Source organism: Oncorhynchus mykiss, chromosome 23, assembly GCF_057628025.1.
Source record: "Oncorhynchus mykiss isolate SJ-2025 chromosome 23, ASM5762802v1, whole genome shotgun sequence".
NCBI lineage: Eukaryota > Metazoa > Chordata > Actinopteri > Salmoniformes > Salmonidae > Oncorhynchus > Oncorhynchus mykiss.
The window spans coordinates 43,176,047-43,202,592 of record NC_143044.1 but is presented as its reverse complement, the minus strand read 5'-3'; positions in this window follow the sequence as shown (position 1 = coordinate 43,202,592).

Genomic DNA, 26,546 nt, shown 5'->3' with positions numbered 1-26,546 from the left:
TAACATATGGGAGTTGTGGGATTGGAATGCCAAAGGAAAATTGGGGTTTTGTTCATTAATGTATAAAAGCATGTGTATGGCTTGGCTGCCCACCATAGTTTAACACTATACTCTGGCCCTGAAGGACGTTAAAAACACACCACCACTACCATCACCACCACCACCACTACCACTACCATCACCACCACCACCACCACTACCAGTACCCCCAACAATACCACTACCACCACCACCACCACCACTACCATCACCACCACCACCACTACCATCACCACAACCATCACCACCACCACCACCACTACCACTACCACCACTACCATCACCACTACCATCACCACCACCACCACCACCATCACCAATACCACTACCACCACCAATACCACTACCACCACCACCATCACCACCACCACTACCACTACCATCACCACCACCACCACCACTACCACTACCACCACCACCGCCACCACTACCATCACCACCACCACCACGACCACCACCACCAAACCACTACCACCACCACCACCACCATCACCATCACCACCACCACCACTACCACTACCATCACCACCACCACCACCACTACCAGTACCCCCAACAATACCACTACCACCACCACCACCACCACCACCACTACCATCACCACCACCACTACCATCACCACCACCATCACCACCACCACCACCACTACCACTACCACCACTACCACTACCACCACTACCATCACCACCACCACCACCACCACCATCACCAATACCACTACCACCACCAATACCACTACCACCACCAATACCACCACCACCACTACCACTACCATCACCACCACCACCACCACTACCACTACCACTACCACCACCACCGCCACCACTACCATCACCACCACCACCACGACCACCACCACCAATACCACTACCACCACCACCCCCACCATCACCATCACCACCACCACCACCAATACCACTACCACCACCAATACCACTACCACCACCACCACCACTACCACCACCACCAATATCACTAACACTACCACCACCACTACCATCATCACCACCACCACCACCACCACCACCACCACCACCACTACCACCACCACTACCATCACCACTACCATCACCTCCACTACCACCACTAACACTACTATCACCACCATCACCACCACCACTACTACCATCACCACCAATACCACTACCACCACCACCACCAATATCACTAACACTACCACCACCACTACCATCATCACCACCACTACCACCATCACCACCACCACCACTACCACCACCACTACCACCACCACTACCATCACCACTACCATCACCTCCACTACCACCAGTAACACTACTATCACCACCATCACCACCACCACTACTACCATCACCACCACCATCACCACCTCTACCATCATCACCACTACCACCACCACTACTATATCACCGCCATTACCATCACCGCCACTACCACCACCACTACCTTCAGCAACACCATCACCACCACTATCACTACCACCACTACCATCACCACCACTACCACTACCTTCAGCCCCACCACTACAACTACCATCACCACCACCACCATCACTTCCACCACCACCAACACCACTACCATCACGACTACTACATCACCACCGCCACCACCATCATCACCACCACCACCACTACCACCACTATCAACATCACTACTGAGATTTCAGATAAACTGTTTGTGGTTTAGGTTATGGCAGTGGGCAACAGTATGGCCCCTGAAAACAGCTGGGACAGTACTTCGAGTGCATAATAACGCTATTTATTAGAGTAAACTCAGATTTATGTAATGGGTGACTGTTAGTGATCTGCTCTAAAATATGCATTGGCTTTGTCTTTGTGCCCTAGGAAAGGCTGCATTTCCACCAGCTGGGCTGCTATGGTACCAGGACACCCAGGAGTACATTGAGCTGTAATGGGCAGAGAAGGGACGAACACTCTCTGACAGCCAGCCAGTAGTAGTGTAGGTGGGGGATGGTTGAAGGGTGGTTGGCGAGTAGATAAATGTTCACTAGGGGCTCAGTCAGTCAGTCAGACAGTCAGTCAGAAAACAAGACTGTGATAGTAAACCTCTCCAACCTCCTGTTCAAACATGTCAAACCCCCGTTTATAACTAACCACATTTTCTGGAAGATTAAAAAAGGCACAGAAGATACAAGGCACTAATTTAGTTTCTAAAACTCAATCTGTCAGGAGATGGATTTGCATAGCTAATTAGAGAAAGTGCTACTCTTTCTCTCTCCTCCTCTCCTCGTCCTCCACTGCCTCCTCCTTTTCCACGGGGACTCATTTTTGTAGTGACAGCAAAGGGAGGTTGAGACTTGTGCAAAGACCGTCTAAACTAATCTTATCTGGTAAAATGAAACGCCATGCTTCCAGTGTAAATTATTATTGTAACAGGTCTTTCTCTGTCAATGTCAGTTTATACTTTCCTGCTGTTATGTTATTGTACATGCAAAGACGTTTTCGCTGATCTACTTTTGTGCAGGGCATGTTTGTTTTATTTTGTCCTGTATTGCTTGTTTGGGTTGTGTCGTTGATTCATTTTAGTGTCACATTGTGTGGGTTGGAGAAGTGGGATTTGACAATGATGAGGCTTGCATCCCAAATGCCATTTGCAACCTAACTAAGGTCCCTCTGTCTTCCGGCCAACCATACTGACTGATTAGCCGTCTTCTGAGATGAGCATTATGAAGACATATTAAGACGTCTTTAACAGCATTCCCCTATATCTAACTCCCCTCAGCTCTCTCTCTGTCAGTCTATAGCCCACTCCAGTGCTCTCAGCTCTCTCACTCTCTCAGCTCTCTCTCACTCTCATCTTTCTCTCTCCTCAGCTCTCTCTCAACACAGCTCACTTTCATAAAACTACATACAAACAGCATGATCCATTTGATGATTTATAATTCCTTCTTGAATCGACACGCTCTCCTGATTTCACCTTTTCCCTTCACTTGTGGACTTCGGTGTACCACAAATCAGCTGTCTGTGACCAGGCAAAAAAATACTTTCCAAACCAAAACCTTCATATCATAAGCGCTAACCGCTATACACAGCCTACATCGTTGTCAACATATTAGCTAATGTCATAGTCAACATAGCTACTAGAACTAACACGTGAGTAAACCCACTACAATGATGAAGTACAGTGTACAGTCAGCAATCAGTTTAGCAGTTACACATGGTAATCCCTGATCCAGAGCTGAGTTGGCAATACATTAATAAACCCAAATGCATACCTTGACTTGGAAGAGTTTCAGTGTTTGATAGCCATGGCCACCTAGCTAACATAGCATCCCTCTCTGTTTGAGCTAGTTGTTTGAGTAGGCTAAACTAGATAGCTGCATTTGCTAGCTAAGTGAAAGTGAACACAATTCAATTAAATATCTCTCTCTCTCGCTTGGTTCTTCTTCATTTTTAAGTCAACTACACCACATTTGATGCACTGCAGTGCTAGCTATCTGTAGCTTATTCTTTCAGTAATAGATCAATTATCTGATCCTTTGGGTGGATCAACATGTCAGTTCATGCTGCAAGAGATCTGATAGGTTGGAGGACGTCCTCTGGAAGTTGTCATAATTACAGTGTGAGTCTATGGGTGGGTGAGAACCATGAGCCTCCTAGGTTTTGAATTGAAGTCAATCTACCCAGAGGTAGATAGAACCTAGCTGTCCTCCAGCTAAACCATGGTGCTACCCTATAGAGTGCTGTTGAGGCTACTGTAGACGTTCATTGCAAAACAGTGCGTCATTCACTTAATTGGTGACATTTTAATATATTTTGTATAATTTAATCAAAAATATATACATTTCTGAATGTTTCACTATTTAAAATAATATGAAATTCACTGAGGAGGATGGAGCCTCCACTGCTATGAACAATATCTGTTATGGAAGTTATATACAGTGGGGCAAAAAAGTATTTAGTCAGCCACCAATTGTGCAAGTTCTCCCACTTAAAAAGATGAGAGAGGCCTGTAATTTTCATCATAGGTACACTTCAACTATCACAGACAAAATGAGAAAAAAAATCCAGAAAATCAATTTGTGGGATTTTTAATGAATTTATTTGCAAATAATGGTGGAAAATAAGTATTTGGTCAATAACAAAAGTTTATCTCAATACTTTGTTATATACCCTTTGTTGGCAATGACAGAGGTCAAACGTTTTCTGTAAGTCTTCACAAGATTTTCACACACAGTTACTGGTATTTTGGCCCATTCCTCCATGCAGATCTCCTCTGGAGCAGTGATGTTTTGGGGCTGTTGCTGGGCAACACGGACTTTCAACTCAAGATTTTCTATGGGGTTGAGATCTGGAGACTGGCTAGGCCACTCCAGGACCTTGAAATGCTTCTTACGAAGCCACTCCTTCGTTGCCCGGGCGATGTGTTTGGGATCATTGTCATGCTGAAAGACCCAGCCACGTTTCATCTTCAATGCCCTTGCTGATCGAATGAGGTTTTCACTCAAAATCTCACGATACGTGGCCACATTCATTCTTTCCTTTACAGGGATCAGTCGTTCTGGTCCCTTTGCAGAAAAACAGCCCCAAAGCATGATGTTTCCAACCCCATGCTTCACAGTAGGTATGGTGTTCTTTGGATGCAACTCAGCATTCTTTGTCCTCCAAACACGACAAGTTGAGTTTTTACCAAAAAGTTATATTTTGGTTTCATCTGACCATATGACATTCTCCCAATCTTCTTCTGGATCATCCAAATGCTCTCTAGCAAACTTCAGACGGGCCTGGACATGTACAGTGCCTTGCGAAAGTATTCGGCCCCCTTGAACTTTGCGACCTTTTGCCACATTTCAGGCTTCAAACATAAAGATATAAAACTGTATTTTTTTGTGAAGAATCAACAACAAGCGGGACACAATCATGAAGTGGAATGACATTTATTGGATATTTCAAACTTTTTTAACAAATCAAAAACTGAAAAATTGGGCGTGCAAAATTATTCAGCCCCCTTAAGTTAATACTTTGTAGCGCCACCTTTTGCTGCGATTACAGCTGTAAGTCGCTTGGGGTATGTCTCTATCAGTTTTGCACAACGAGAGACTGAAATTTTTTCCCATTCCTCCTTGCAAAACAGCTCGAGCTCAGTGAGGTTGGATGGAGAGCATTTGTGAACAGCAATTTTCAGTTCTTTCCACAGATTCTCGATTGGATTCAGGTCTGGACTTTGACTTGCCCATTCTAACACCTGGATATGTTTATTTTTGAACCATTCCATTGTAGATTTTGCTTTATGTTTTGGATCATTGTCTTGTTGGAAGACAAATCTCCGTCCCAGTCTCAGGTCTTTTGCAGACTCCATCAGGTTTTCTTCCAGAATGGTCCTGTACTTGGCTCCATCCATCTTCCCATCAATTTTAACCATCTTCCCTGTCCCTGCTGAAGAAAAGCAGGCCCAAACCATGATGCTGCCACCACCATGTTTGACAGTGGGGATGGTGTGTTCAGCTGTGTTGCTTTTACGCCAAACATAACGTTTTGCATTGTTGCCAAAAAGTTCAATTTTGGTTTCATCTGACCAGAGCACCTTCTTCCACGTGTTTGGTGTGTCTCCCATGTGGCTTGTGACAAACTTTAAACGACACTTTTTATGGATATCTTTAAGAAATGGCTTTCTTCTTGCCACTCTTCCATAAAGGCCAGATTTGTGCAATATACGACTGATTGTTGTCCTATGGACAGAGTCTCCCACCTCAGCTGTAGATCTCTGCAGTTCATCCAGAGTGATCATGGGCCTCTTGGCTGCATCTCTGATCAGTCTTCTCCTTGTATGAGCTGAAAGTTTAGAGGGACGGCCAGGTCTTGGTAGATTTGCAGTGGTCTGATACTCCTTCCATTTCAATATTATCGCTTGCACAGTGCTCCTTGGGATGTTTAAAGCTTGGGAAATCTTTTTGTATACAAATCCGGCTTTAAACTTCTTCACAACAGTATCTCGGACCTGCCTGGTGTGTTCCTTGTTCTTCATGATGCTCTCTGCGCTTTTAACGGACCTCTGAGACTATCACAGTGCATGTGCATTTATACGGAGACTTGATTACACACAGGTGGATTGTATTTATCATCATTAGTCATTTAGGTTAACATTGGATCATTCAGAGATCCTCACTGAACTTCTGGAGAGAGTTTGCAGCACTGAAAGTAAAGGGGCTGAATAATCTTGCACGCCCAATTTTTCAGTTTTTGATTTGTTAAAAAAGTTTGAAATATCCAATAAATGTCGTTCCACTTCATGATTGTGTCCCACTTGTTGTTGATTCTTCACAAAAAAATACAGTTTTATATCTTTATGTTTGAAGCCTGAAATGTGGCAAAAGGTCGCAAAGTTCAGGGGCCGAATACTTTCCAAAGGCACTGTACTGGCTTAAGCAGGGGGACACGTCTGGCTATGCAGGATTTGAGTCCCTGGCGGCGTAGTGTGTTAAAGATGGTAGGCTTTGTCACTTTGGTCCCAGCTCTCTGCAGGTCATTCACTAGGTCCCCCCGTGTGGTTCTGGGATTTTTGCTCACGGGGTGAGATCTTGCGTGGAGCCCCAGATCGAGGGAGATTATCAGTGGTCTTGTATGTCTTCCATTTCCTAATAATTGCTCCCACAGTTGATTTCTTCAAACCCAGCTGCTTACCTATTGCAGATTCAATCTTCCCAGCCTGGTGCAGGTCTACAATTTTGTTTCTGGTGTCCTTTGACAGCTCTTTGGTCTTGGCCATAGTGGAGTTTGGAGTGTGACTGTTTGAGGTTGTGGACAGGTGTCTTTTATACTGATAACAAGTTCAAACAGGTGCCATTAATACAGGTAACGAGTGGAGGACAGAGGAGCCTCTTAAAGAAGAAGTTACAGGTCTGTGAGAGCCAGAAATCTTGCTCGTTTGTAGGTGACCAAATACTTATTGTCCACCATAATTTGCAAATAAATTCATTAAAAATCCTACAATGTGATTTTCTGGATTTTTTTTCTAATTTTTCTGTCATAGTTGAAGTGTACCTATGATCGAAATTACAGGCCTCTCTCATCTTTTTAAGTGGGAGAACTTGCACAATTGGTGGCTGACTAAATAAATTTTTGCCCCACTGTACTATACTGTAGTCGTGGCCAAAGGTTTTGAGAATGACACAAATATTAATTTTCACAAATTTTGCTCCTTCAGTGTCTATGATATTTTTGTCTGATGTTACTATGGAATACTGAAGTATAATTACAAGCATTTCATAAGTGTCAAAGGCTTTTATTGACAATTACATGAAGTTGATGCAAAGAGTCAATATTTGCAGTGTTGACCCTTCATTTTCAAGACCTCTGCAATCCGCCCTGGCATGCTGTCAATTAACTTCTTAGTTATCACTTTTTCCTTATGTCAAGGTTCTCCATCATGCTGGAAAAGGCATTGTTCATCACCAAACTGTTCCTGGATGGTTGGGAAAAGTTGCTCTCGAAGGATGTGTTGGTAGCATTCTTTATTCATGACTGTGTTCTTAGCCAAAAATGTGAGTGAGCACACTCCCTTGGCTGAGAAGCGACCCCACACATGAATGGTCTCAGGATGCTTTACTGTTGGCATGACACAGAACTGATGGTAGTGCTCACCTTGTCTTCTCCGGAAAAGCTTTTTTTCCGGATGCCCCAAACAATCGGAAATGGGATTCATCAGAGAAAACGACTTTAACCCAGTCCTCAGCAGTCCAATCCCTGTACCTTTTGCAGAATATCAGTCTGTCCCTGATGTTTTTCCTGGAGAAAAGTGCTTCTTTGCTGCCTTTCTTGACACCAGGCCATCCTCCAAAGTCTTCGCCTCACTGTGCGTGCAGATGCACTCACACCTGCCTGCTGCCATTCCTGAGCAAGCTCTGTACTGGTGGTGCCCCCGATCCTGCAGCTGAATCAACTTCATTTTTTTTAAATTTTATTTTTATTTTACCTTTATTTAACTAGGCAAGTTAGTTAAGAACAAATTCTTATTTTCAATGCAGCCTAGGTACAGTGGGTTAACTGCCTGTTCAGGGGCAGAACGACAGATTTGTACCTTGTCAGCTCGGGGATATGAACTTGCAACCTTTCGGTTACTAGTCCAACGCTCTAACCACTAGGCTGGAGATGGTCCTGGCGCTTGCTGGACTTTCTTAGGCACCCTCAAGCAACAATTGCAACAAAACAACAATTGTACTCCTCTCGTTGAAGTTCTTGATGATCAAAATAAATTGTTAATTTAGGTGCAATCTTACTGGCAGCAATATCCTTGCCTGTGAAGCCCTTTTTGTGCAAAGCAATGATGACGGCACGTGTTTCATTGCAGGTAACCATGATTGACAGAGGAAGAACAAGGATTCCAAGCACCACCCTCTTTTGAAGCTTGCAGTCTTTTATTCGAACTCAATCAGCATGACAGAGTGATCTCCAGCCTTGTCCTCGTCAACACTCACACCTGTCTTAATGAGAGAATCACTGACATGATGTCAGCTGGTCCTTTTGTGGCAGGGCTGAAATGCAGTGGAAATGTGTTCAGTTTCATTTGCATGGCAAAGAGGGACTTTGCAATTCATTGCAATTCATCTGATCACTAATCATAACATTCTGGAGTATATGCAAATTGCCATCATATAAACTTAGGTAGCAGACTTTGTGAAAATTAATATTTGTGTCATTCTCAAAACCTTTGGCCACGACTGTGCACAAACCTTGGGTTCTCGTAGCTGTAAATGTTCTGTCGCCTATTAAGTCACTTAGATGACCCATACTGAAACCAATGGCTCCATCCAATAACTGTTTGTAGTCTGTTCTGTGTTTGTTTGTCTGTCTGACTGTCTGTAGCCCAAACCAGTACTCTCCTCTTGCGCTTGCACACACTCACACTCTCCCTCTCTCTCTCCCTCTCTCTCCCTCTCCCTCTCCCTCTCTCTCCCTCTCTCCCTCTCCCTCCCTCCCTCCTCCTCCTCCTCCTCCTCCTCCTCCTCCTCCTCCTCCTCCTCCTCCTCCTCTCAGAATATCTGTGGTGCTGAGAGACTTTGTACTGTGTGTTATCTTAATCATATGCAAATTATCCCCTCGTCATTGATAAAATCCACAAGTCCTTTCACCTTCCCTCCATCTGCCCTGAGAGGAAGTCTGGATTGTGAAAAAACGCTTGAAAAACTCTGCCTTAGCATTTGTTGTTTATTTTCATTGCCAGGGATAAAAGTGTGGTGTCTTTATGCACTGTTAGTGTTTGTGTATGTTAAAGATCCTCAGTGATAGGCTATACCTTACTTCTCTATTCCACAGTGGTGTAAAGTACTTAAGTAAAAATACTTTAAAGTACTACTTAAGTAGTTTTTTGCGGTATCTGTACTCTACTTTACTATTTATATTTATGACAACTTTTACTTTTATTTCACTACATTGCTAAAGAAAATTATGTACTTTTTACACCATACATTTTCCCTGACACCCAAAAGTACTCGTTACATTTTGAACGCTTAGCAGGACAGAAAATGGTCCAATTTTCACACTTATCAAGAGAACAACCCTGGTCTCCCTCCTCACCCTCTCCCTCCCTCTCCTCTCCATCTCCATCTCCCTCCTAACCTTCTTTTTCCCTCTCTGTCTCCCTCTTCCTCACCCTCCCTCTCCTCACCCTCTCCGTCTCCCTCCTCACGCTCACTCTCCCTCTCATCACCCTCACTCTCCCTCTCCTCATTCTTTCTTTCCCTCTCCCTCCCTCTATTCACCCTCTCCTTCCCTCTTCTTATCCCTCCCTCTCCTTCCCTCTCCATCTCCTTCCTCACGCTCTCCCTGCCTTTCCTCACCCTCACCCTCTCCGTCTCCCTCCTCACCCTTCCTCTCCATCTCCCTCCTCTTCCTCTCCTCAACCTCTCCCTTTTCTCTACGTCTCCCTCCTCATGCTCCATCTCCCTCCCTCTACCCACCCACTCACTCTCTTCACCCACTCTCTCCCTCTCTGTTTTCCACATCACATCAGAACCATGCAGCAGCTCCCTCCTGTCAGGCGAGCAGATCCCTGATCCAGAGCCACGCTGAAAGAAATCACAGGTTGTGTTATTCAGAGTGAAACAGAGCAGGCTTATAAACGATGGGCGAAACTTAGTTCAACTTCTCCTCCTTGTCCTTTTTGTCGCTCTCCCTCTCTCCTCAAATCTCGCTTTCTCAATCTTTCTCACTGGCTCTCACTTTCCCTTCCTCCATGTCTCTCTTTCTAACTCTCCCTTTTCCATTTCTCTCTTTCTTTTTCAGTGTCCTTGACTGTGGGACGGACTCCTCCTGTAAACAAGCCAGGAATCACATTCCTGAAACAACTCTGGATTTGATTTTACAACCCAATTAAAGTGTGGCTGTAAATCAGTTTGGCTGCGCTGGTCAATGTTCCATTTAGTTTCTTTCTCCTCTCTCTTTTCAGCGGGCCCCCATGGGCCACAAACTGAACGGGTCCCTTTAAAACCAATAAGGCAGAGAATGGGAGGTGCCTGATGAGGGCGTTTACAGTCCTCCCAGCTTGGTATGTCACACACACTTGGTATGCCACACGCACATGCACTCTGTTGTGATAGTCAAGGTATCCAATTGGTAGTTTCAGACTTGTCCCATTGCTGCAACTCCCATATGGACTTGGGAGAGGCGAAGGTCCTGAGCCATGTGCCCCCGAAACATAACCCTACCAAACCGCAATGCTTCTTGACACACTGCTCGCTTAACCAAGAAGTCAGCTGCACCAATGTGTCAGAGGAAACACCAATCAAATTTTCCAAATACATCAGGTGACTGAATGGTTACAGACCTTTTTATTTTATATAACTAGGCAAGTCAGTTAAGAACAAATTCTAATTTTCAATGACAGCCTAGGAAAAGTGGGTTAACTGCCTTGTTCAGGGGCAGAACAACAGATTTTCCTTGTCAGCTCAAAAAAATATTTTACAAAAATAATAAGAATAAGAAATAAAAGTAACAAATAATTAAAGAACAGCAGTAAAATAACAATACTGAGGCTATATGCAGGGGGTATCGGTACAGAATCAATGTGCGGGGGCACCGGTTAGTCCACTCTGCCAGCCTCACATAAATCGATATAGGAATATTATTCCACTCTGCCAGCCTCACATTAACCAATAGAGGAATACTCTTTTGACAGCCTCACATTTGTCATAAGAGGAATTGTCTTCCACTCTGCCAGCCTCACATATATCAATATAGGAATATTCTTCCACTCTGCCAGCCTCACATTAACCAATAGAGGAATACTCTTTGACTATCACAGACTCACATTTGTCATAAGAGGAATTGTCTTCCACTCTGCCAGCCTCACATATATCAATAGAGGAAATTCTTCCACTCTGCCAGCCTCGCATTAATCTGAGGGGAGATGAATGTGTCACGCAGAGCAGTGGAGGAGGCGACCGCCCGACAACCAAGGATTGTTTTTCATACCCGTCATACGTCCAAGACAGTAATTGTATAAGATAATCAATCTATAGGCACGTCCACGATTGTCATTTTTCATTAAAGAGACAACAGGATAAAGGAGCGTGTCAAACAAGAGAGAAATGTGTGTTAATGTCTTGTCAATAACTGGAGAATATATCTATTACTCATGGTGTAACAGTGAATGACTGAATGGTTACGTCTCAAATGGCACCCTATTCCGTATATAGTGCACTACTTTTGTCCAAGATCCCCAGGGTCAAAAATAGTACACTATGTAGGGAATATGGTGCCATTTGGGATGTACCCTTGACTCTGTCACTAAGCAGTTCCAGGCCTATCTCCCTTATAATTTTCCCTCTTTCAAATTAGAGGAAAGACTTCACGTACCTCTACAGGAAAGCCTGAAACAATGCAATTACTGGAATGCATTCAGTTTATTGTAATGTTTAGGCAGAAGTCGGATATCAGCTGAAGGATGTTGGACATCTTTTTAAATGGCAGTAGACAGACTTCTGACTTGAAAACTAAACTCAACAGAGATGCAACAATTATAGACTGACAGTGAAAATCATATTCTGCTTCTCCCTTTTTGATGGGCAGCATAAATTGCAGTTGGCAGTTAATGTCGTAGCATAAAAACACACACACACACACACACACACACACACACACACACACACACACACACACACACACACACACACACACACACACACACACACACACACACACACAAGATGTATGTACATACAGTGTCTGGCATTCTGTTTTAAGTGGTTCATATGACAGGTGCCTTACAAAGACTGGATGACAAATTTAGTTTGGCCCTGGTAGACTTGTCGGAGAAATGAGGTTCCGTGTTGCTGCATTGGCCTCACAAAGGCTCCATTATAGCAGGACTATGTTTTTCATCCTCCGGGCTGCCAAAACTGAAGGCTCCCAGCTCTCTCTCTCTCACACAACACACACACACACACACACACACACACACACACACACACATGCACACACTCAACACACAACACACACACACACACAATGTATTTCAGGAATTGTCGTCTTAATGTTGGAGGCGTCACCGACAGAGGCATGAGACTAATCAATTTCCATCTCAACTCTGAATGCCAAACAACTGCCAAGGCACTTATAAAGGACACATCCTTCAAAATCAACGGGTGAATTTGTGCTGTATCCATATTATTGCAATGCGTTGGTTTGAATAGTGAGCATTGCATGGATAAAATTAGAAATGGCAATTAGCAAAATGTAGAATGACAAGATCTGTAATGTCTCAGAATTTCTGCACCCCCCCCATAGCAATTCACTAGAAAATTAATTTAAGTGTTTCTTTCTCTTTTCGTAGGTTTTACGTGTTAGATTGGAATTTCTCGCTATTAGGTAAATTAGAGTTTCAGGGACCAGGTTTTTAATTTCAAATAGATTTTTGTATAGCGTCTTTCTCTCACCCAGTGCCCACTCTACGTTTGGCTTTTTTAAAGGAGCCCCCTCGACGAACCAACCTCTATGGTAGGACAACCTCGCTGGTCAGGGGTTGCAAGGAGAGCGAGATTAGACAGGTATTTCAACATTATGTGGCTTTGACGCTTCTACACAAGACTTATTTCTTATGGACCTCAAGTTAAAGTAGGCCAACTTCTTGATGCATGACTGAAATGATGGATAACCATTGGATTCAAAGACTGATTCAACTAGAGGGATAGGCCTACTCCCCTGGTTTAATCTGAAACTAACCTAGGCCTACTCCCCTGGTTTAATCTAGAATCTAACCTAGGCCTACTCCCCTGGGTTAATCTAGAGCCTAACCTAGGCCTACTCCCCTGGTTTAATCTGAAACTAACCTAGGCCTACTCCCCTGGTTTAATCTAGAATCTAACCTAGGCCAACTCCCCTGGTTTAATCTAGAATCTAACCTAGGCCTACTCCCCTGGGTTAATCTAGAATCTAACCTAGGCCTACTCCCCTGGGTTAATATAGAGTCTAACCTAGACCTACTCCCCTGGGTTAATCTAGAGTCTGACCTAGGCCTACTCCCCTGGGTTAATCTAGAGTCTAACCTAGGCCTACTCCCCTGGGTTAATCTAGAGTCTAACCTAGGCCTACTCCCCTGGTTTAATCTAGAATCTAACCTAGGCCTACTCCCCTCTAACCTAGGCCTACTCCCCTGGTTTAATCTAGAGTCTAACCTAGGCCTACTCCCCTGGGTTAATCTAGAGTCTAACCTAGACCTACTTCCCTGGGTTAATCTAGAGTCTGACCTAGGCCTACTCCCCTGGGTTAATCTAGAGTCTAACCTAGGCCCAGTCCCCTGGGTTAATCTAGAGTCTAACCTAGGCCTACTCCCCTGGTTCAATCTAGAGTCTAACCTAGGCCTACTCCCCTGGGCTAATCTAGAGTCTGACCTAGGCCTACACCCCTGGGTTAATCTAAAGTGCCATTGTTGATAACCTACCCATTAGACTGTTTCAATGGAATGTGAAACACCAGATGAGTTAAATGTGTGATGTGTTGTTACAGGTGTGTCCTTGCCAGAACAGAATATTTCTATAGAGCAGCCTGTCAGCCGAGCCGAGTCCCACCTGTGCATATAGTCATAGGGAGCACTGGCTGAATAGTGTTAGATGCATATAGATATAGAGAGAGCTGACAGAATAGTGTCAGATACATATAGATATAGAGAGCGCTGGCTGAAAAGTGTTAGATACATACAGATAAATATATAGAGAGCGCTGGCTGAATGGTGTTAGATACATATACTGTAGATATACAGTTGATGTTCAAAGTTTACCAACACTTAGGTTGGAGTCATTAAAACTCGTTTTTCAACCACTCCACAAATGTCTTGTCAACGAACTATAGTTTTGGAAAGTCTGTTAGGACATCTACTTTGTGCATGACACAAGTAATCTTTCCAACAATTGTTTACAGACAGATGATTTCACTTATAACTCACTGTATCACAATTCCAGTAGGTCAGAAGTTTACATACACAAAGTTGAGTGTGCCTTTAAACAGCTTGGAAAATTGAAGAAAATTATGTGATGGCATTAGAAGCTTCTGATAGGCTAATTGACTACTTTGAGTCAATTGGAGGTGTACCTGTAGATGTATTTCAAGGCCTACCTTCAAACTCAGTGCCTCCTTGCTTGACATCATGGGAAATGTTTTCCAAATGAACAAGCATACTTCCAAAGTTGTGGCAAAATGGCATAAGGACAACAAAGTCAAGGTATTGGATTGGCCATCACAAAGCCCTGACACCCCTGCAAAGGTGTGTGCGAGCAAGGAGGCCTACAAACCTGATTCAGTTACACCAGCTCTGTCAGGAGGAATGAGCCAAAATTACAAAATTACTTATTGTGGGAAGCTTGTGGAAGGCTACCCAAAATGTTTGACCCAAGATTAAAGGCAATGCTACCAAATATTAATTGAGTGTATGTAAACTTCAGATCCACTGGGAATGTGATGAAAGAAATAAAAGCTGAAATAAATAATTCTCATTACTATTATTCTGACATTTCACATTCTTAAAATAAAGTGGTGGTCCTAACTGACAGGGAATTTTTACTAGGATTAAATGTCAGGAATTGTGAAAAACTGAGAATAAATGTATTTGGCTAAGGTGTATGTAATCTTCCGACTTTAACTGTAAATATAGGAAGAGCTTGCTGAATAGTGTTAGATAGATATAGAGAGGCTCCCTAAAAAGGGCTAGGTACATATAGATATAGAGAGGCTGGCTGAATAGTGTTTGATACGTACACAAATAGGGAGCACTGGCTGAATAGTGTTAGATACATATAGATATAGTGAATACTGGCTGAATAGTGTTAGATACATGTAGATATAGTGAATACTGGCTGAATAGTATTAGATACATATAGATATAGTGAATACTGGCTGAATAGTGTTAGATACATGTAGATATAGTGAATACTGGCTGAATAGTGTTAGATACATGTAGATATAGTTAATGCTGGCTGAATAGTATTAGATACATGTAGATATAGTGAATACTGGCTGAATAGTGTTAGATACATGTAGATATAGTGAATACTGGCTGAATAGTGTTAGATACATGTAGATATAGTGAATACTGGCTGAATAGTGTTAGATACATGTAGATATAGTGAATACTGGCTGAATAGTGTTAGATACATGTAGATATAGAGAATGCTGGCTGAATAGTATTAGATACATATAGATATAGTGAATACTGGCTGAATAGTGTTAGATACATGTAGATATAGTGAATACTGGCTGAATAGTGTTAGATACATGTAGATATAGTGAATACTGGCTGAATAGTGTTAGATACATGTAGATATAGTGAATACTGGCTGAATAGTGTTAGATACATGTAGATATAGTGAATGCTGGCTGAATAGTATTAGATACATGTAGATATAGTGAATACTGGCTGAATAGTGTTAGATACATGTAGATATAGTGAATGCTGGCTGAATAGTATTAGATACATGTAGATATAGTGAATACTGGCTGAATAGTGTTAGATACATATAGATATAGTGAATGCTGGCTGAATAGTGTTAGATACATATAGATATAGTGAATGCTGGCTGAATAGTATTAGATACGTATAGATATAGTGAATGCTGGCTGAATAGTGTTAGATACATATAGATATAGTGAATACTGGCTGAATAGTGTTAGATACATGTAGATATAGTGAATGCTGGCTGAATAGTATTAGATACATATAGATATAGTGAATGCTGGCTGAATAGTGTTAGATACATGTAGATATAGTGAATGCTGGCTGAATAGTGTTAGATACATATAGATATAGTGAATACTGGCTGAATAGTGTTAGATACGTACACAAATAGGGAGCACTGGCTGAATAGTGTTAGATACATGTAGATATAGTGAATACTGGCTGAATAGTGTTAGATACATGTAGATATAGTGAATGCTGGCTGAATAGTATTAGATACATGTAGATATAGTGAATGCTGGCTGAATAGTGTTAGATACATATAGAAATAGTGAATGCTGGCTGAATAGTATTAGATACGTATAGATATAGTGAATGATGGCTGAATAGTATAAGATACGTATAGATATAGAGAATGCTGGCTGAATAGTATTAGATACATGTAGATATAGTGAATAATGGCTGAATAGTGTTAGATACATGTAGATATAGAGAATGCTGGCTGAATAGTGTTAGATACATGTAGATATAGAGAATGCTGGCTGAATAGTGTTAGATATATGTAGATATAGAGAATGCTGGCTGAATAGTGTTAGATACATGTAGATATAGAGAATGCTGGCAGAATAGTGTTAGATGCATGTAGATATAGAGAATGCTGGCTGAATAGTGTTAGATACATGTAGATATAGAGAATGCTGGCTGAATAGTGTTAGATACGTGTAGATATAGAGAATGCTGGCTGAATAGTGGTAGATACATGTAGATATAGAGTGTGCTGGCTAAATAGTGTTAGAGACATGTAGACATAGATATAGAGAGCCCTGGTTGAATAGTGCTAGAGACTTGTAGACAGATATAGAGAGCCCTGGTTGAATAGTGCTAGATGCATATACATATAGAGAGCACTGGCTGAATAGTGTTAGATACATATAGATATAGGGAGGCTCCCTGACTGGTTTTAGATGCATATACATATAGAGAGTGCTGGATGAATATTGTTGGACACATATAGATATAGAGAGGCTCCCTGAAAAGTGCAAGGTACATATAGATATAGAGAGCGCTTGCTGAATAGTGTTAAATACATATAGATAGATATAGATATAGAGAGCGCTGGCTGAATAGTGTTAAATACATATAGATAGATATAGATATAGAGAGTGCTGGCTGAATAGTGTTAGAGACATACAGTAGGGCAAAAAAGTATTTAGTCAGCCAACAATTGTGCAAGTTCTCCCATATTAAAAAGATGAGAGAGGCCTGTAATTTTCATCATAGGTACACTTCAACGATGACAGACAAAATGAGAAAAAAAATCCATAAAATCACATTGTAGGATTTTAATGAATTTATTTGCAAATGATCGTGGAAAATAAGTATTTGGTCACCTACAAACAAGCAAGATTTCTGGCTCTCACAGACCTGTAACTTCTTCTTTAAGAGGCTCCTCTGTCCTCCACTCGTATTGAACACAGATCATCCCGTCTTCAATTTGATCGATTATTTACGTTACAAAATACCTAAAGTTGTACTACAAAAATAGTTTGAAATGTTTTGGCAAAGTTTACAGGTAACGTTTGAGGTATTTTCTAGTCACGTTGTGCAATTTGGAACCGGTGTTTTTCTGGATCAAACGAGCCAAATAAATTGACATTTTGGATATATATCGACGGAGTTAATCGAACAAAAGGACCATTTGTGATGTTTATGGGACATATTGGAGTGCCAGCAAAAGAAGCTTGTCAAAGGTAAGGCATGAATTATATTTGTATTTCTGCGTTTTGTGTCGCGCCTGCAGGGTTGAAATATGGTTTCTCTCTTTGTTTACGGAGGTGTTATCCTCAGACAATAGCATCGTTTGCTTTCGCCGAAATGCCAGATACAATGCTATTTCAAGGTAAAGTAATTGACAAGAGACGTTCAGCATGCTTATAGGGAAGGACACTCAACAAGCAGAGCACTTACACTAACGACTGATGATTGGCTGACAGAAATTGATGAATAAATGATTGTGGGGGCTGTTTGCCATGGGATTATAGTAGGTGTGAAGGAGACCACTGGTTTGTTCGCCATGGGATTATAGTAGGTGTGAAGGAGACCACTGGTTAGTTCACCATGGGATTATAGTAGGTGTGAAGGAGACCACTGGTTAGTTCACCATGGGATTATAGTAGGTGTGAAGTTGTGAGATGCTCTGGATTTCATTCTCAATGATATGCAACGTGGATAACGCGTTTGACTTTTGTAAAAAGATCTGAGGGGTGAATGTAGGAGTGTAAAAGACTTTAAAGAGAGTTAAACTTCTGCCTGAGGGAAACCAACGACACTAACTCCTTGTTTCATTTGTTTTTAGTCATATCTAAGTAATATGTTAGAACTCCGTAGTCAGTAGATATCTGATAATGAAAATATGTTCCAAATATATACTGTATACTTGGAGTTTCTAATTTAAGTAGTATAATTATTTTGACTTGTCAAAAGGAACACACAATCCATATCCTCTTTCCGACAAAATAAAAATATTCAATGTTTTGGATTCTGTTTTTCACTGCTGAAATGGATCCATTCTTCTATTCTTCTATTGTTTTACGACAGATGACACAGCACATACCAGGAATCACAGTCCATTCCTACACTTTCATGGAAGACCCCCAATGAAGAATTAGGTACACATTTTAAAACGTCGGCAGCATACCACCCTGCATCCCACTGCTGACTTGCTTCTGAAGCTAAGCAGAAGTCCTGGTCAGTCCCTAGATGAGAGACCAGATGCTGCAGGAAGTGGTGCCAGTAGGAGGCACTCTTTCCACTGGTCTAAAATAGATCCATTGGCAGTGATTGGGAACTTTGCCCTGTGTACAGTGCTGTCTTTTGGATGGGATGTTAAATGGGTGTCCTGGCTCTCTGTGGTCACCAAAGATACCATTGCACTTATTGTAAGAGTATGGGTGTTAACCCTGGTGTCCCGGCTAAATTCCACATCTGTCCCTCATACCATCATGGTCACCTAATCATTCCCAGTTTAGAATTGTCTCATTCACCCCCCTCCTCTCCCCTGTAACTATTCCCCAGGTTGTTGCTGTAAATGAGAATGTGTTTTCAGTCAATTTACCTGGTAAAATAAGGTTTTTAATAAATACAAATAAAAATAAAACATCTAAATAACTCACATTCAAAAGCTTTTGCTGTCTGTAATAATTTGTTGGTCAAGTAGGAAATTCTTCCTGTTTCAAGGTCTCACCATAGAATCCTGGCTGTCCCACAACACAGAGAGGTCAATAAGAATAATTCAAGAATGTTTGGAAATAAAGAGGGATTGACGTGAAGACTTTCCAAAAACAAAACGTTTTACAATGTCAGCAGAAATAGACTTTGCCGTGCCGGAGTAAAGCGACCACATTCTAAATATTATTCTAGGGCAGCTGCTAACAACGCCTCTGTGACATTCTTTAGAAAAAGCAGCTAATTGGTGTTATGAAAACAATGGTCTATGGGATTATGTTCACTCACTGCTAATCCACATCACATCCACAACATTATCCATTACACTGGCACTAGATAGTAATATATGCGCTAGTGACAATTCCACATCATAACCATCATACATTTTTTGTTGCTGTTACATTTTGTTGCCATCAAATGGTAGGGGGGGGGGGTCCTTGATCTACCCGCTACCCAGCCACACTCCGGGGCTGGGCACCCTGTCAACCCCCAAGAGGGGGGGTAACCAGGACAGGAACACTTACACCTCACCCTAGTAGTAGACAAAACAGGAGAGAAAAAAGGAGACCTGACAACCTCTCCTCCCTTGCGCTCTTCTGTCCATCTCTATCTATCTCCCTCTCCTCCAATCTCACTCTCTCTCTCGCTCTCTGTTCTGCTCTTCAAACAGAACAAATTATGCTTAATGTGTTTATTTAAATTAATATGTATCTACTAGATTAGAAATAGGGTTTTACGATTTTGTCCATGAACAGGCGTTTGGAAGGGAGGAGTGTGTGTGTCTGTGCACTTGCATGTGTGTGTATGTGCGTGTTTGTGCATGTGTGTGTAACAGAATTGCTTCCGCCCATCTCCTCGCCTTAACCTGGGCTCGAAACAGTCACCCTCCAAGCATTGTTACCAATCGCTCCAAAAAAGCCATGGCAACAACTACTTCAAGGTCTAAGAGCGAGTGATGTCACAACTAGCGTGCACCGCCAACTAGCTAGTCATTTCACACCGTTTACAGGTGCATACAGTGAGTGTGTGTCTGGTGCTGAAGGAGACTGTGTGATTCACTCCTTATTTACATACATATGACAACCATCTGTGCTAAAAAACCCTACGATGTCTCTATTAGATCTCCCTCCCAGCCAGGGACGTTACAGTACAGTCATGGCCAAAAGTTGAGAATGACACAAATATTAATTTTCACAGTTTGCTGTGTCAGTGTCTTTAGATATTTTTGCAGATGTTACTATGGAATACTGAAGTTTAATGTGATTTTCTGGATTTTTGTTTTAGATTCTGTCCGTCACAGTTGAAGTGTACCTATGATAAAAATTACAGACCTCTACATGCTTTGTAAGTAGGAAAACCTGCAAAATCGGCAGTGTTTCAAATACTTGTTCTCCCCACTGTATACTGAGATCATGTGACAGATCATGTGATACTTAGATTGCACACAGGTGGACTTTATTTAATAACTAATTATGTGACTTCTGAAGGTAATTGGTTGCACCAGATCTTATTTAGGTGCTTCATAACAAAGGGGCTGAATACATACAGTATGCACTCACTTTTCCGTTTTAAAAAAAAAAAAAAAATTTTTGAAACAAGTTTTTTTTTTTCATTTCACTTTACCAATGTGGACTATTTTGTGTATGTTCATTACATAAAATCCAAATAAAACATACACTTAAATTACAGGTTGTAATGCACCAAAATAGGAAAAACGTCAAGGGGGATGAATACTTTTGCAAGGCACTGTACGTACCAGCAGATGTCATCGCCGTTTAGTGAGAGATGCTGGCTGGGCTGTGCTGGGCTGTGCTAGGCTGTGCTGGGCTGGCTTGTAAGGCAAGGTAGGATTTCAGGAGGTAGGATTTCAGGAGAAGGAACACACACATACACCTGTATAGTCATTCATGTAAGGTACTAATGAAAAAATAATTCAGTAGTTTTATTTTACGTTGCTATTTATATTTTTTAAACTTTTACTTTTACTTCACTACATTCCTAAGAAAAATAATGTACCTTTTACGCCACACATTTTCCCTGACACCCAAAAGTACCTGTTACATTTGAAAGCTTAACAGGACAGGAAAATGTCTCTGATCTAACTTACTGAACACATGCTTGTAAATGATGTCTGAATGTTGGAGTGCACCCCTGGCTATCTGTACATTTCAAAAACAAGAAAATGGTTCCCTCTGGTTTGCTTAATATAAAGAATTAGAGTAACTTTCTATTAAGGTATCTTTGTTTTTTACTCAAGTATGACCATTGGGTACTTTTCCACCACTGGTGCAGCACTTTCAAACTGAAACTAAATGCTGTCCTACAATGTTCGCCACTGACAAGCTCTTGTACTACAGTTTCCACTACAGACCACCTTTGATGATATGCCACCTGTTAACTCAGAAGTAATCCACTAAGTGGCTCACTGTCCAGCCCAGCACCACTGGAGATCTCCTCATGCACCTGAAACAATCACCAACCTATGAAAATAGACTTAATAAGAAATAAACAGATTCATTCCACTCAGGAGGAAATTGATGTGAAATTACCCATAATGGTGTTCTACAAAACTCCAGGCTGGATGCCTTAAGTGCAAAGACTGTTCGATGCATGGGGATGCATCAAAATTACTCTGTTATTTAAAAAATGTCTCCCCCAAAGTGATATATTATTTTGTGCTTGACAGGGGCCTGGGAAAGGCACCGAGGAGGATGCACTCAGTCAATAAGGAGTAGCCTGGTGGGCTCAGGGGGGCAGCAGGTGCTCAGATGCCCAGTTTTACATAGGATGTGTCCCAAATGGCATCCTATTCCCATTGTAGTACACTACTTTTGACGAAGGCTCGTGAGGCTCTGTGCAAAAGTAATGCACTATGACAGGAATAGAGTTCTATTTGTGATGCAAAAATAGTCCAGTCGTACATAGTTTGTGTTAGGGAAAAGCTGGCCATAATACCAGGCATTGTCAAAGAGGACTAGGTACTGGAGGTCCAAAACACAATGATCTGCTTGTCCCCAGTAGTAACATAATGATTGCCATTAAGACCAGGGTTGTTATTTTTAGAAGGAATGTCCCACTTCACTGGCCTCTTGAATCTGCTGTTTTGCCTGTGCCTTGTTATTTCTGAGCCACAGTCAGTTTCAAGGTAGGTTATACACTACATGGCCAAAAGTATGTGGACACCTGCCTGTAGAACATCTCATTCCAAAATCATGGGTAAATATTTAACTCTATTTTCTTAAAACTGTATTGTTGGTTAATGGCATTTAAGTAAGCATTTCACGGTAAGGTCACACAGGTTGTATTCGGCTCATGTGATAAATAACATTTGATGGCGGTGAGCTTTACTCCACTCCAGCTGAAGCTTGGCCTTGTGCATGGTGATCTTAGGCTTGTGTACAGCTGCTAGGCCATGGAAACCCATTTCATGAAGCTCATGACAAACAGGTCTTGTGATGCCGTTGATTCAAGAGGACAGACAACTTTTACTGGCTACCCGCTTCAGCACCCGGCAGTCCAGTTCTGTGAACTTGTGTGGCCTACCACTTTGCAGTTGAGCCATTTTTGCTACTAGACCTTTCTAATTCACAATAACAGTACATACAGTTGAACGGGGCAGCTCTAGCAAGGCAGAAATTGGACAAACTGACTTGTTGGAAAGGTGGCATCCTATGAAGGTGCCACATTGAAAGTCACTAAGCTCTTCAGTAAGACCATTCTACTGCAATGTTTGTCTATGGGGATTGCATGGCTTTGTGCTCGATTCTATACACCTGTGTCTGAAATTCACTCATTTAAAGGGTTGTCCACATACTTTAGTATATACAGTGTATGTGACCTATAGGCTAGGGAAAACCTCCACTCTAAAAAATGATGGAGAGCTGGGTAAATATTGGACATTACGTTAATAACCCAACAAGTTGTTTTTGGGACTAGCCAAACATGGGTTAGTTTAACCATCATTTGGGTATTTTTCCATTCTCATTCTGGGTTGACCTAGCAGCTGGGTCTTTTTGAATGTAATCCTTAGGTTATTTTCAGAAGCTGTGGCTTATTAAATGAATTACTTTCAGATGGATCTTATCTGCCACACGTGAGAGTAAATGTCATTCCTGTTCATCATGTCACGTTTCTGTACGACAAATACAAATTCTGTTTTTGCATTTTACACATTCATCTAGAATACTACAATTATTTTTTACATAATATAAAAATCTATCCCAACAATGGGATTTGAATAGGATTTTATGGAACTCATACACTTGTTATAGCCATATAACAGAACAGATGAAAACAAAGGATATTAACACTCACGGGTGGCTAAACATAAATAGCTGAAAGCCATGCCCCTATTTGCATACAGTGCATTCGGAAAGTATTCAGACCGCTTGACTTTTTGCACATTTTGTTACGTTACAGCCTAATTAAAAAATTGATGAAATTGTGTTTTTCCTCATCAATCTACACACAATACCCCATAATTACAAAGCAAAAACTGTTTTTAATACATTTTCACAAATGTATAAAAAATGTAAAGATGAAATATCACTTTTACATAAGTATTCAGACCCCTTACTCAGTATTTTGTTGAAGCACCTTTGTCAGCGATTACAGCCTCAATTCTTCTTGGGTGTGACGCTACAAGCTTGGCACACATGTTGTCAGGTTGGATGGGGAGCGATGTTGCACAGCAATGTTCAGGTCTTTCCAAAAATGTTAGATCGGGTTTAAATGCCAGGCTCTGGCTGAGCCACTCAAGGACATTCAGAGACTCCTGCATAGTCTTGGCTGTGTGCTTAGCATCATTGTCCTGTTGGAAGGTGACCCTTTGCCCCAGTCTGAGGTCCTGGGTGCTTTGGAGCAGGTTTTCATCAAGGCTCTCTGTACTTTTCTCTGTTAATTTCTCCCTCAATCCTGACTAGTCTCCCAGTCCCTGCCACTGAAGAACATACCCACACAATGATGGTGCCACCACCATGCTTCGCCGTGGGGATGGTGCCAGGTTTCCTCCAGACATGATGCTTGGCATTGAGGCCAAAGAGTTCAATCTTGGTTTCATCAGACCAGAGAATCTTGTTTCTCATGGTCTGAGTCCGTTATATGCCTTTTGGCAAACTCCAAGCATGTTTTTATGTGCCTTTTACTGAGGGGCTTTTGTCTGCCCACTCTTCCATAACGGCCTGATTGGTGGAGAGCTGCAGAGGTGGCTGTCCTTCTGGAAGGTTTTCCTATCGCCACAGAGGAACTGTAGAGCTCTGTCAGAGTGACCATCGGGTTCTGGTCACATCCCTGACCAAGTCACTTCTCCCCCGATTGTTCAGTTTCGCTCAAGGAAGAGTATTGGTTGTTCCAAACTTTTTCCATTTAAGATTGATGGAGGGCACTGTGTTATTGGGGACCTTCAATGCTGCAGAAATGTCTTGGTACCCTTTTCGCAAAGCTGTGCTTCAACACAATCCTGTCTCTGAGCTCTACGGACAATTCCTTCGACCTCATGGCTTGGTTTTTGCTCTGACATGCACTGTCAACTGTGAGAACTTATATAGATAGGTGGGTGCCTTTCCAAATCATGTCCAGTGAATTGAATTTACCACAGGTGTATTCCAGTCAAGTTGTGTAAACATCTCAAGGATAATCAATGGAAACAGGATGCACCTGAGCTCAATTTAGAGTATCATAGCAAAGGGTCTGAATACTTGGGGTAAATTAGATTTTTCTGTTTTTAATACCTTTACAAACATTTCTAAAACGCAGTTTTCGCTTTGTTATTATAGGGTATTGTGTGTAGATTGATGAGGAAAATGTTTTCTTTAATCCATTTTAGCGCAAGGCTGTAACGTAACAAAATGTGTAAAAAGTCAAGAGGTCTGTATACTTCTGAGTGCACTTTATGGTAGAGGCGGGGTGAACTAATACTATAGACTTGCCTAGTTAAAAAAAAAGTTAAATATATATTAAAAAATATATGGAGCAGGGTTTCCAAGTTTGGAAATGAAACACACGAAGATAACAAAAATGGACTATCAGATACAGAAAGAGAGACAGAGACAGATGCAGGGAAAAAGAAAGAGAGAGCCAGGGGAAAGAAAGTGTAACGACGTTCGTCTGTAGAAGGAGAAGCGGACCAAAAAGCAGCGTGGTGGTTACTCATGTTTCTTTAATGGAAAATGAACGATACATGAAATAACTTAACTCTACAAAACAACAAACGGACCGTGAAAAACCTATACAGCCTATCCTGTGACAACAAACACAGGGAAAGGAACAATCACCCACAAACACACAGTGAAACCCAGGCTACCTAAGTATGATTCTCAATCAGAGACAACTAATGACACCTGCCTCTGATTGAGAACCATACTAGGCCGAAAACATAGAAATGCCCCAAAACATAGAAAAACAAACATAGACTGCCCACCCAACTCACGCCCTGACCATACTAAATAAATACAAAACAACGGAAAATCAAGGTCAGAACGTGACAGAAAGAGAGAAACAGAAACAGGGGAAAGAAAGAGAGCGACAGAGACAAGGAAAGAAAGAGAGAGAGAGATAAGGGAAATAAAGACAGAGACCGGGACAGGGGAAAGAATGAAGCAAGTGAATGATAAGGGAAAACTGCCAACATCAGAACTATCTCTTTACTACACAGAACTGTTCTACTCCAATTTCCCTCAACTATATAAAAACAAAACTATTTCTAACTGCATGTCTTGGAGATACATTAAAGTCCCAAAATGAATGAGTTGAAGTGGACTCTCCAATGGGCTTTACCCTGGCAGTCTGAACTGGTATGTGTGCCAAATGCCACCCTATTCCCTATGTATTGCACTACTTTTGACTACTGGCCCTGGACAAAAGTAGGGCACTACATAGGTAATAGTGTGCTATGTGGGAAACAAACCCTGAACTCTGCACCACTGTCTGCAGACTCATAACTCTCTCATGTAACAGACTGGAGGGGCGGATAAAAACACTCTCCGTCCTTTATTTCCCTCAGGGATTTCCTTCATTCCCCTCATCACCCAGACTGTTTGCTCAGTCGGAAGGATTCGCGACAGAACACGGTGCATCTCAAATGAGACCCTATTCTCTACTTAGTGCCCAACTTTTGATCAGGACCTATACATTCTTGTAGTGCACCATATTGCGAACAGGGTACCATTTGAGATGCACACCAC